The sequence below is a fragment of the Mirounga leonina genome, unplaced genomic scaffold (assembly GCF_011800145.1).
Source record: "Mirounga leonina isolate KUSES-001 unplaced genomic scaffold, KU_Mleo_1.0 Mir_151, whole genome shotgun sequence".
Lineage (NCBI taxonomy): Eukaryota > Metazoa > Chordata > Mammalia > Carnivora > Phocidae > Mirounga > Mirounga leonina.
In genome coordinates, this window is record NW_023270377.1 from 101942062 (window position 1) to 101953482 (window position 11421).

An 11421-nucleotide genomic window follows, 5' to 3' on the forward strand; every position below is an offset into this window, starting at 1 on the left:
AATCACACAGTTTTTAAGCATCTACTTGAGGTGTCAAGTTCCATTCTAGATTATTTATATTATCTTTAATTCTCCAACCAACTGTATAAAGTAGGTATTTAAATCCCTATTTTACAGATAAAGAAACTGAGGTAAGTAATTTTCCAAGGCCACATGGCCAATTAGTTTCCTTTCCCCGCCTTCAAACACTTGTGATCGTTAAGTCTGGCCTAGGGTGCCTGGGTGGCTCAGTCATTAAGCCTCTGCCTTTGGCGCAGGTCATGATCCCAGGGTCCTGGAATGGAGTGCAGCATCGGGCTCCCTGCTCAGGGGGGAATCTGCTTCTCCCTCCCCCACTCCCCCTGCTTGTGTTCCCGTTCTCTCTCTGTCTCTGTCAAATAAATAAATAAAATCTTAAAAAAAAAAAAAAATAAGTCTGGCCTAGTTCTGCTCTCACTCAGGGAAAGGAGGTCAGACTTCATGCTCAGGTAGGAAGCAACAGGCAAGAACAAAGTCTCCATTGCTAGGAGAGGAATGATCCCATTCACTCAAGTCTCTATGGTAATTTTTAAAACATGTATTATATAAAAAGCTCCCCTTCGATTAGAATTGTCTAAAATTTCTAACAAATAAAAGTATATGTTTCTTGCAGGTAACTATGCAATAAAGGCTTAACATACTCAAAAGTAGGTCACAAATTCCTACGTACAAAATCCACAGAATGAAAGACACTGGAAGCCGCTAGACATTAAGCAGACTGGGTTCTCTCTTTTCTCCTTTTCTCCTTAAATTAAAAAAAAGAAAGAAAGAAAGTAACTGATAATCCTCTCTTTTTTTAAATTTTATTTATTTATTTGACAGAGGCAGAGAGCACAAGCAGGGGGAGCTGCAGCAGAGAGGGAGAAGCAGGCTCTCCACTGAGCAGGGAGCCTGATGCAGGGCTCAGTCCTAGGACCCTGGGATCACGACCTGAGCCGAAGGCAGATGCTTAACCGACTGAGCCACCCAGATGCCCCTGATAATCCTCTATTTGTTTTTACTAAACTGGATTTTTAGGGTACCTTTTTCTGATGCTCTTGAGCATTTTCTCCATCTCTGCTTTCAAAGGCCTTCAGGGAATATCAATCACATGGTCCCAGTTCATGAGGTACAAAAGTGAAAAATCTCCCTCCCACTCCTGCTCCCAAGTCACCTTGTTTCCCTGCCTAAAAGCAAATAATGTCCCTAGTTTCCTGTGATATTTTTAGCGATCCAAGTAAATAAATATGTGTCCTTCTCCCTGTACCCCCCCCCAGGAATTTTCTAAGCCAACAAAAATACAAGCAAAATTTCATATAGCAACAGAATTATAAAAATGTTATATTAAAAATGCAGAAAACAGAATACAAACAAACAAGAGGAGGAGGTAAAAATCTCTTCCTTCCACCCACATCCTGTCCAGGCTCTCTACCAGGGAAGAGCGCAACAAGGAAACAGGTCTAAAGCTAACCTGGAACCTAAGGTCCCAAACGTTACCCGTGGCTGAACCAAATAAAAACCAGGTCTGTTATATGTAAGGCATTACTGGAAGGCACTGGGACATGAGAGTAAACAGGACTCAGCCCTTACCCCGAGAGAGCTTACAAAACCAGCACAGCACCTACTCACATCAGTTCTGAAATCATCATTCAGGAGAGTGGCATCACACAGGTGACTACCTGACAGCAGTACTAACATTAGAAATTACTCAGGGGGCGCCTGGGGGGCTCAGCTGGTTAAGCATCCGACTCTTGATTTCAGCTCAGGTCATGATCTCAGGGTGGTGAGATCAAGCCCCACGTCAGGCTCCAAGCTCAGTGGGGGAGTCGGCTTGGGATTCTCTATCTCCCTCTCCCTCTGCGCGCCTCCCCTTCCCTCCCTCTTTAAAGAAAAAAAATAAAGAAATTACTCAGAATGTTGGACTGAATAAATCACGGGGATGAAAGCTACAACACAGGGAATACAATCAACAGCATCGTATGTACAGAGACGGTAGCTACACTTGTGAGCACAGCATAATGTAGACTTGGGGAATCACTATGTTGTACACCTGAAACTAATGCGACTCTGTGTGTCAACTATACTTCAATAAAAAGAAAAAAAAAATTACTCAGAATGTAACACTATTTCTAAGTTTTAAAAAAAGTTCTACTTGCACACATTTTCCAAAATAAGAGAAATGTAAAAATGATATAAAAGGAAAGGTAGGTACCTTAGAATAGCCAAGTACCTTTCCTCCTCTTAATTTATCAGGCTAAGTGTTCTTTAGTAAGATCTCACCATGAAAGCCATGGAGCCCACTAGATGTTACTGTATCAGGCCCTGGAAAAGGGACACATTCCAGGTATTTCTGAAAAAATGCCCCAGCTCCTCTAAAACGCCTCCCCAACTGCAAAGGGCCCTTCCATTCCCCAACATCACCACTGTTCTCTGCCCCCAGTACAGCAGTTAGGTTGCAAGCCCCCCAACCTTTTCCTGCCACATCATCTTGGTCTATACCTATGAGGGAAAAACAATAAGAGGTCAAGACAATGGTCCTATGGTCATTCTCCTTTACAGTACCCAGGAAAGTAGAAATTAACAGAGCAATGTTTACAAGAACAATAGCCCTACTCCTGCTAGGGACCAACAGGAAGAAGTTAAAAAATATCAGCTTCAACAAGAATGAAGAAACACGCAATTAGAGAGCCTGAGGTAATGAAAAGAACAACACAGTAAAGAATTCCAGCCTCCAGTCCTGACTCTGCCATTTCCTGAGTGGCACTGGGGAGAATATTGGCTCTACATTCATTATATAAGAAGATGAATGGAAAGGGTTTGCATAGGACATTTTTAAAAATTAGCTCCTGGGGTGCCTGGGTGGCTCAGTTGGTTAAGCATCTGCCTTCGGCTCAGGTCATGATCTCAGGGTCCTGGGATCAAGCCCCATGTTGGGCTCCCTGCTCAGCGGGGAGCCTGCTTCTCCCTTTCCCTCTACTGCCCCCCCACTTGTGCTCTCAAATCAGTATATAAAATCTTTAAAAAAAATTAGCTATCTCTATCCCCTTAATTACCATAATTATTGTGTGGCACTTAGGTACCCAACTATAGAGGTGTATTAACAATGGAGGATGGGGGGAGGGTGGGAGAGAACAGAACCAACTATAAACTGCTCTGTAGACTTCCCCATAAGAGAAGTTACAAGTAGGACCATTTTTACCTACTAGTTCAAAATAAGTTTCTCGTAAGTCTGTGGGTTAGCTGGGCCCAGCTAGAAGGTTCTTTCTACAAATCTCGCCTGGCATCATTCATGCCACTGTTGTCATCTGTCGGCTTCACTTGGGTTCAAGAGTCCACAATGGCATCACTCACATGTCTGACACACTGATGCCGGCTGTTGGCTGGACCTCTTGCCACATAACCATTCAGTAACCTAGCCTGCAGCTCTATACAGAGTATTCCAAGGTAGCAAAGGGGGAAGGTACCAGGCCTCTCAAGGCCTAGAATCCAGAACTTGCAAATCACTTCTGCTACATTCTGCGGTCAAAGCAAGTCACAAGGCCAGCCCAGATTAAGTGTGAGGAAATGGATTCTACCAATTAATAGGAGGGCTGCAAAATGTTGTGGTCATGTTTTTCAATCTAACTAACACACATACTTTCAATGGATATTTGCAGAATGAATAAATGGATAAATAGATGGGATGAGTACATTTGTATTCTGGTTACTCATTACCAGTTCATCTCAATTATTTTTATTGATTCATCATATATCACATCTCACTATAGAAAATACAACAGAAATAACCATAATCTATAGCTTGACTTGAAAATGCTTCCAACTTGGGGGCGCCTGGGTGGCTCAGTTGGTTAAGCGACTGCCTTCGGCTCAGGTCATGATCCTGGAGTCCCTGGATCGAGTCCCGCATCGGGCTCCCTGCTCAGCGGGGGGTCTGCTTCTCCCTCTGACCTGCTTCCCTCTCGTGCTCTCTGTCTCTCATTCTCTCTCTCAAATAAATAAATAAAAATCTTTAAAAAAAAAAATGCTTCCAACTTACTTGGAGAGAACAAAATGCACAAAAAGCTTGTCAATGTAATAATTCAACACAAATATAGGGTGCACATTAGATTTCACAGGTGGAATATTGTACCCGTCAAGTAAGGAGTATGTATAAGTACTGTGGCAATTCAGAAGGGATGGATCGAGAAGTCCTGGAATGACCAAGTTAAAACTACATTATGTCCATCAGGTAATAGGGTGCACTTAATAGGGGAAATGATAAAACTTAATGGGGGGGGAAGCATAAGCAAATGAGGGAGGAGGACACTTGTAAATGGTTGAGGGAAGAAGCGTGCTGAGACCATGAAATACCTGTGACATAGGTGGGCATCATTACTCTCATTTCAAAGATGAAGAAATGAAACTCAGGAAGGCTCAAAACAACAAAAAAACTGCCCAGAGTTTTAAAGCTAATAAGGTCAGGCAGTAATTGAAAACCAGAGCTGCGCAGTCTTACGGCTTGTATTCTTAACACTATATTACAACACTCTACGACCACATTGAAAATCCAAAGTACAGGCACTTACTTAATATTAAAACACAAAAATGGTAAATAGCTATAGCATGTGGGGCATAAGAAGCAGAGGATTAGGAAACAAATCAAATCACAAGTACTTAGGAAGCTTTAATAAAATAATATTCCATATAATAGTACCAAGAAGGACAATTTAAACTAGCAGCACAACGAAGTGAATAACAAATCAAAAATCTCCCTGGAAAATATGTAGAAAGCAGTCATAATACTTTAAAGGTCAACTCTGGAAGGCAGAAATTAGCAGAATTTACTCACATTCAGTCAAAAGCGGTGTGTTTCTATCAATAAGACAAACTTTTTTGCACTGTAATGATTTCTATAATATGATCTGAAATTTTACAAAGACACTCTGCCTTGCCCTGCCAGCAACAAATCTCTGTTCTCACTCTTCCTTCTCTTCCCCCTCAGCCCACCCACTTCTGAGCCCACACATTCACTCAGTGAACATTTACTCTGGGCCTGTGACATGACTGGCGTGTACTATGCCAACGGCCGGAAATCACAGAACGTAAAGCTTGGCTCAGGCCCCCGAGGAGGAGCCCACTGCCCGGAAGAAGTAAGAGACAGAAATGCAAATAGCTGCAATAGTATCCGTAGGAGTCCTAAGCAGGATGTTTGTAGAAGGTGCTGCAGGTGGCAGAGAAAGGAGACGGAAGGCTGCCTGAGGAAATCCAAGTGGGAAGTTCAGGGCCGGGGCAGGGCAGCTCACGCCGAGCAGATACAGCACTCACTCTCCCAGCCAGCCCTGGCTTTCATTTGTCAGCCAGCGGTCACTGGCTAGCTCGAGGCAGGTTGGGCCTCCAGCCTCCCTGTCTCCCTCCTTCCCTGCCTCAGCATCCTTCAATGGCCTCGCTCTTCAGCCACCTCGACCTCTAACCTTCCAGGTGTCTGCTCTCAGGTATTAGCAAGCCATCCTCATCTCTCAGCTCCCTGTCATGTTCTGCAATCGGGCTTTGCAACCACAACTGCCCATCCTTCCAGCTCCTATGCTCAAGCACATGGCCCCAGCCTCAATTCCATAAAACGCCTTCCCAATTTGACCTTTCTTTTAGTCTGGATTCAATTCCACAAGGGTGTTAAGAGCTTGAACTACCCTCAACTTTCTCTCCCTCTGGGATAAGCTGCGTAGTAAGTCCGAACCTTGGAAGAACCTGACACACAATCAGGTGCCTTCTCATGCCTTCATCATGCTGAAGGAACATACACACGCATCCAGCCGGTTTCATTTTACACTGATAATCTCAAACTTCACGAAGTATCCCAAGCCAGCACCTCAATTCATGTTCTCTAGTGAGTTTGCTCTGCCCTTCTCTCCAAAATGACTTTCCCATCTTCTCCCTAAGGGCCCTTGTACCCTGCCCTGCAGCCTGCACCCTTCTCCCTCCCAGGACATCAGCTGCACTGATGCGCTTCCTGCTCACCCCGAAGCCCCTCCAATTGGGCTTCACCTGCCACCGCTCCCCTGGAGCTGCTCATCAGGATCACAGATGACTTCCATGCTGGCAAATCCAAGCAATACTTTTCTGTACTTTGCTAACTCCAATTCTCCGCAGCATTCCAAAGCTGGTCACTCCATCCTTCTTGAAAAACTTCCCACTTCGTGAAAACAAATGATCACGCCTTCCTGCTACTTTTCTGGCTGCACCTACTTGAGTTTCTCTAACCATCTCTGCTCTGCTTCCAGAGCTGTTGAGGGGCTCAGAACGATGCCTCTCATCTCCTGATCTTGCTCACTCCAAAACACTCAGCATCCATTGCCATGAATTTAAAAACTGCCTTTAAACTGATGACTTTCAAATTGTTCTCTCCAGAGTATCTCTGAACTCAAAGCCCACACTGGCCTCACTCTTGCTCTTCCTTCTACCTTAAATACTGTCCATAAGCCTACAGTAGCCTGGCTGCAGGCCTCAGGGCTTCAGCCTAAAAGTCACCTCCTCAACAAGTCCTTCAAAGACCACTCACAGGAGGGCCCCCTGTCACTGCACCCCATTCCCTTCCCTCGAAACACTTACAAGTTATAATTCTATCGCATGTTTGTTTACCTATTTGCTGTCTGTTTTCCTACAGGACTGTCAGCCTTACGAAGGTGTGGATCTTGTTTATTATGTTCACCTAATGTCTGTAACTATGCCTGTTACACACAAGGCACTTGAGAAATATTTGTTAAAAGAATGAAGTTTGTTTGAGCTGAAAATCAAAAGTCACTGGCAATCATTAATTGAGTCCATTTTCTTCTTGGGGAGTAGGAGTAATTGGAGGGTAGGAAGAATGTAAAAAACATTCCAGGTATAAGGAATGTGCAAATACATACAGACAAAGCACAAACGCAAGAGACTGTCAGAGGAAAACCAGCAATTTGGAAAGGCCAGAGCACCGGTTCCCAACCTGTAAACACTAACCCCACCTCTGAAATGAGTGTTCAGTTACTACAAGAATGTCTGAGCATTCTTCCATATGCACACCAAACGTTACCCATGAACTGAGTAAATCTTCATATCCACAATTTTTCAAACTCAGGTACAAACAGTTATGAATTTTTAAAGGCAAAGATAATGAAATTCTTTTCGTTTGATCATTTTTCTCAATTAACAAATACTAAAAATTCCACTTCTGTAGAGCTCTGTGACGCTGGACACTAAAAAGAGCTCTTAGCCTCAAAAAGTATGGAAATAACCAGTTAGGCATAGAGCAGAAAGACTGGACACAGACAATGCCCAACAATCATTTCCTAGCCCCAAAGTCAGGAGGCCTTCCTTCAGGGAGCTCTATACAAATCATTTATGAACAGCAGAATCAGGAGACTTTGGGTGTGCATACAATTATTTTCCTGGGAAAGATATTAAAATCTGGAATTATTCAAGTGATCAAAAGACCGTAAGATTCTGTGGTGGGGGGAAAAATTAAAGTTAATCTATCTATCTATCTATCTCAATCACTCACCCCAGCATGAATAATAATTAACTACAATGAAGTCAGGACAAAAAACAGCCATAACATATAATGCAAATGCCCAAAAAGGAATAAAAGAAGGTTCACCATATTCCATTGAAAGGGCAGGCCATATGAATAGAAAAAAAAAAATCATGAACATTGCTTAACTTCTGGTGGTGAGATTATAGATTTTTCATTGCACTTTTCTGTATTTTCTAAGTATTTTCTATAATGAATATGTTACTTTCATAATTACCAATAGTAAAGCACTATTCAAAAATCAGACACTGCCATCTCATAATGGAGGAAAATCTCCCTTTCAGTATTACAGTGGGTATATAATGGAATATAATGTACAACTGTCAATGAAATGTCAAACAAGGAGAAAGTCTGAAATTCATAAGAAGATGGAAGTAGTGTACCAATTACTTCCACAAAATATGTGGTGGTGAAAAACAATATGCTGGTGAAGAAAAATGCCAAAACAAAAAGAAAAACAAAACAACAACAACCCGACAACTCCACATTACTGTACATATACTGTAAGAAAATAACAGAAGATACTACATCAGCACCAGATAACTTCTTAGTAACAGTTAATACTTGCCTTCACTAGTATTTCAATGAAGTAATTTTTTAAAATTTTTTGGATTAAAATATTTAAGTATTAAAATATCAAAAATATTTAAAATAAAATAGTTTTGTCTGTAAGTGATAGCTTTAATTTTGTTTTTGTTTCTCCTGGGGCAGGTTTAAAATAATAAAAGTTGTTTCTACTTTTATTCTGCTCCTCAAAACTTCCTCAAAGATGCAGCAAGATGGATATGCATTGAGAATTGCCAAAATTCGGTGATAAGTGCATGAGGGTTGTTAAACTATTCTCCTTACTTCCGTTACGTGTTTAAAATTGTTCATATTTTTTTTTTAATTTCACTTTATTTTTTTTTAAGATTTTATTTATTTATTTGAGAGAGAGAGCACAAGTAGGGAGAGGAACAGAGAGGGAGGGACAAGCAGACTCCCCAGTGAGCGGGGAGCCCAACGTGGGGCTCGATCCCAGGACCCCGAGATCATGACCCCAGCCAACGTCAGATGCTTAACCGACTGAGCCACTCAGGTGCCCTGTCTGTAATTTTTTTTTTTTAAGATGTATTTATTTATTTTAGAGAGACAGAGAGTGTGTGTGCATGGGTGGGGGGAGGGGGCAGAGGAAGAGGGAGAGGGAGAGGGGAAGTAGACTCTGTGCTGAGCCCGAAGCAGGCTTGATATCTCATGACCCTGAGATTATGACCTGAGCCAAAACCAAGAATTGGAAGCTTAACTGACTGAGCCACCCAGGCACCCCTGTCCATAATTTTCTTTTTTAAGTATTGTAAAGCTTAAGTCTACTTGGTAGAAAAAAATATGAAATACCTGTAATAAAACTGTTCATTAACTAAACAAATTAGGATGTGAAATTATATTAAATTATACATATATAGTACGATATAGCCTACATGTAGAAAGAATTATAGAAAAAAAATAGAATATGTAAAGTATTAAAGTGTGGCCCCTGGGGGCGCCTGGGTGGCTCAGTCCGTTGAGCAGCTGCCTTTGGCTTGGGTCATGATCCCAGGGTCATGGGATCCTTGCTCAGTGGGGAGCCTGCTTCTCCCTCTGCCTGCCACTCTCCCTGCCTGCACTCTCTCTCTATCTCTCTCTGTGTCAAATAAATAAAATCTTTTTAAAAATAAAAAATAAAAAATAAAAAAATAAAGTGTGGCCTCCAAGTAATAGGTTTATGAGTTTCTGTCCTACTTCTTAAAAATTTCTTCTACTTTATATATTTTTTCAAAAGAAGAGATAAAGCTTTTAAAAGTCTCAAAACAGAAGAGCAGTTATTTAATAACACCCAATTTTATTCATGCAAGAACTATAAGACCAAAACTAACTGAAAACATCTCACTATTCACTGCTGACTCTTCTTCTCCCAATGCAAAATATTTAACATATACACAAGACTGCTGTGAGCATTAGCATGCCAAAGTGTTACCTCAACAACACAGTTACCCCGGGGAGGAGAGAGAGAATCATAATATAGATTGCAGCTTCCCAAGGAAGGATCTTACATGAAGACGAGAGACCTCAGTAGAGAACCAGCTTATTGGGGAGAGGAGCCTCGTTAAAAACAGAATGAGACTGATAAATTGGCTCATCTAGAAAGAGGGGATGTAAATTTCTACTCAATCTAGCAATACTTGACTTGTGTAGCATTTTTCAGAGCTTCATTATCCTTTCACAGTCCTGGTCAAACAGTATCTCTTTTTTACTTGTTTACTATACTAATGAAAAACAGATCACTAAACCTAAACTCCTTACATGATTTTTTTAGTAACAGCTTTACCAAGATACAATTCACATACCATTAAGTTCACCCTCTTACAGTGAGTATAATTCAACAGTTTTTATTATACTCCCAAGGTTGTGCAACCATCACCACTGTTAAAGAACATTTTTATTACCTCAAATATAAACCCTCCTATCCTTTAGCAGTCACTCCCCAAAGCCCTCCCCTAAGGCCATGAAAACCAATAATCTACTTTCTGACCAAATGGATTTGCCTATTCCGGACATTTCATGTAAGTGAAGTCATAAAATATGTGGCCTTTTGTGTCTGGCTTCTTTCACTCAGCATACTATTTTCAAGGCTTACCCATGTTATAGCATGTATCAATACTTCATTCCTTTTTAAGGCTGAATAATACTCCATCGTAAAGATATACCATATTTGTTCATTAACTTACCTGTTGATGGATATTTGGATCCTTTCTACTTTTTGGCTATAATAAATAATGGTACTATGAACATTCCTGAACAAGTTTTGTGTGGAGATGGTTTTAATTTTCTTCGATACACAAATAGGTGTTAACTAGAATATAGGATATGGTAACTATGTTTAACTCTTGGATGAACTGCCAAACTATTTTCCAAAATGTCTACACCATTTTACATTCCCACAAGCAATACATGAATTTCCCTACAGCTTCAGCAACACTTATTGTCTATTTATTACAGCCATTTTAGTGGGTGTGGAATGGCATCCCATTGTGGTTTTGATTTGCATTTCCCTAATGACTAAGGACACTGAACTTCTCTTCATGGGCATAGCCATTTGAACATTTTCTTTGGAGAAATGTCTAATCAAATCCTTTGTTTATTTTTTAATTGGGTTTGTCTTTTTACTGTTGACTGTAAGAGTTTTTAGATAAAAGTCCTTTATTAAATATATGATTTCCAAGTATTTTCTCTCATTCTGTGGAGTGTGCTTTCACTTTCTTGATGGTGTCATTTGAAACATAAAGTTCTCAATTTTGATGAAGTCCATTTGTTTTTTCTTCTGTTGCTTATGTTTAAATATCATACCAAAGAAATCACTGCCTATTTTACCACAATGAAAAAGAAAAGAAAATATTGCCTAATCCAAGGTCACAAAGATTTACACTTGTTTTCTACTAAGAGTTTAACAGTTTCAGATCTTACATTTAGTTCTGTGATTAATTCTGAATTCATTTGTACACACAAATGAGAAAAGTGTCCAAATTCATTCTTTTGCATGTGGATATCCACTCGTCCCAGCACCATTTGTTGAAAAGACCATTCTTCCGGGGGTGCCTGGGTGGCTCAGTCGGTTGAGCAATGGACTCTTGGTTTCGGCTCAGGTTGTGATCTCATGGATGGTGAGACTGAGTCCTGCACTCATCGGGGAATCTGCTTAAGGATTCTCCCTCTCTGCCCCTCCCACTGTGTGTTGTGCTCTCTCTCATAAATAAATCTTAAGAAAGAGGGAGAGAGAGAGAGAGAGAGAGAGAGAAAGAAAGAAAGAAAGAAAGAAAGAAAGAAAGAAAGAAAGAAAGAAAGAAAGAAAGAAAGAAAGAAAGAAA

At 40.9% G+C, this 11421-nt stretch overlaps 1 protein-coding gene across 10 annotated transcripts in view; it reads right to left on the reverse strand.

The window, feature by feature from the left end:
* The window catches only part of CLASP1 (cytoplasmic linker associated protein 1), a 263183-nt gene that overhangs the window by 232501 nt on the left and 19261 nt on the right, over nucleotides 1-11421 (reverse strand). The window contains exon 2 of one of the 10 annotated variants that reach the window (XM_035008209.1): nucleotides 689-763. The exons of the other annotated variants lie outside the window; for them this stretch is intronic. The gene's annotated coding sequence lies outside the window, so the exon portion shown is untranslated. The remainder of the gene's footprint in view (nucleotides 1-688; nucleotides 764-11421) is intronic. 10 annotated transcript variants of the gene reach the window in all.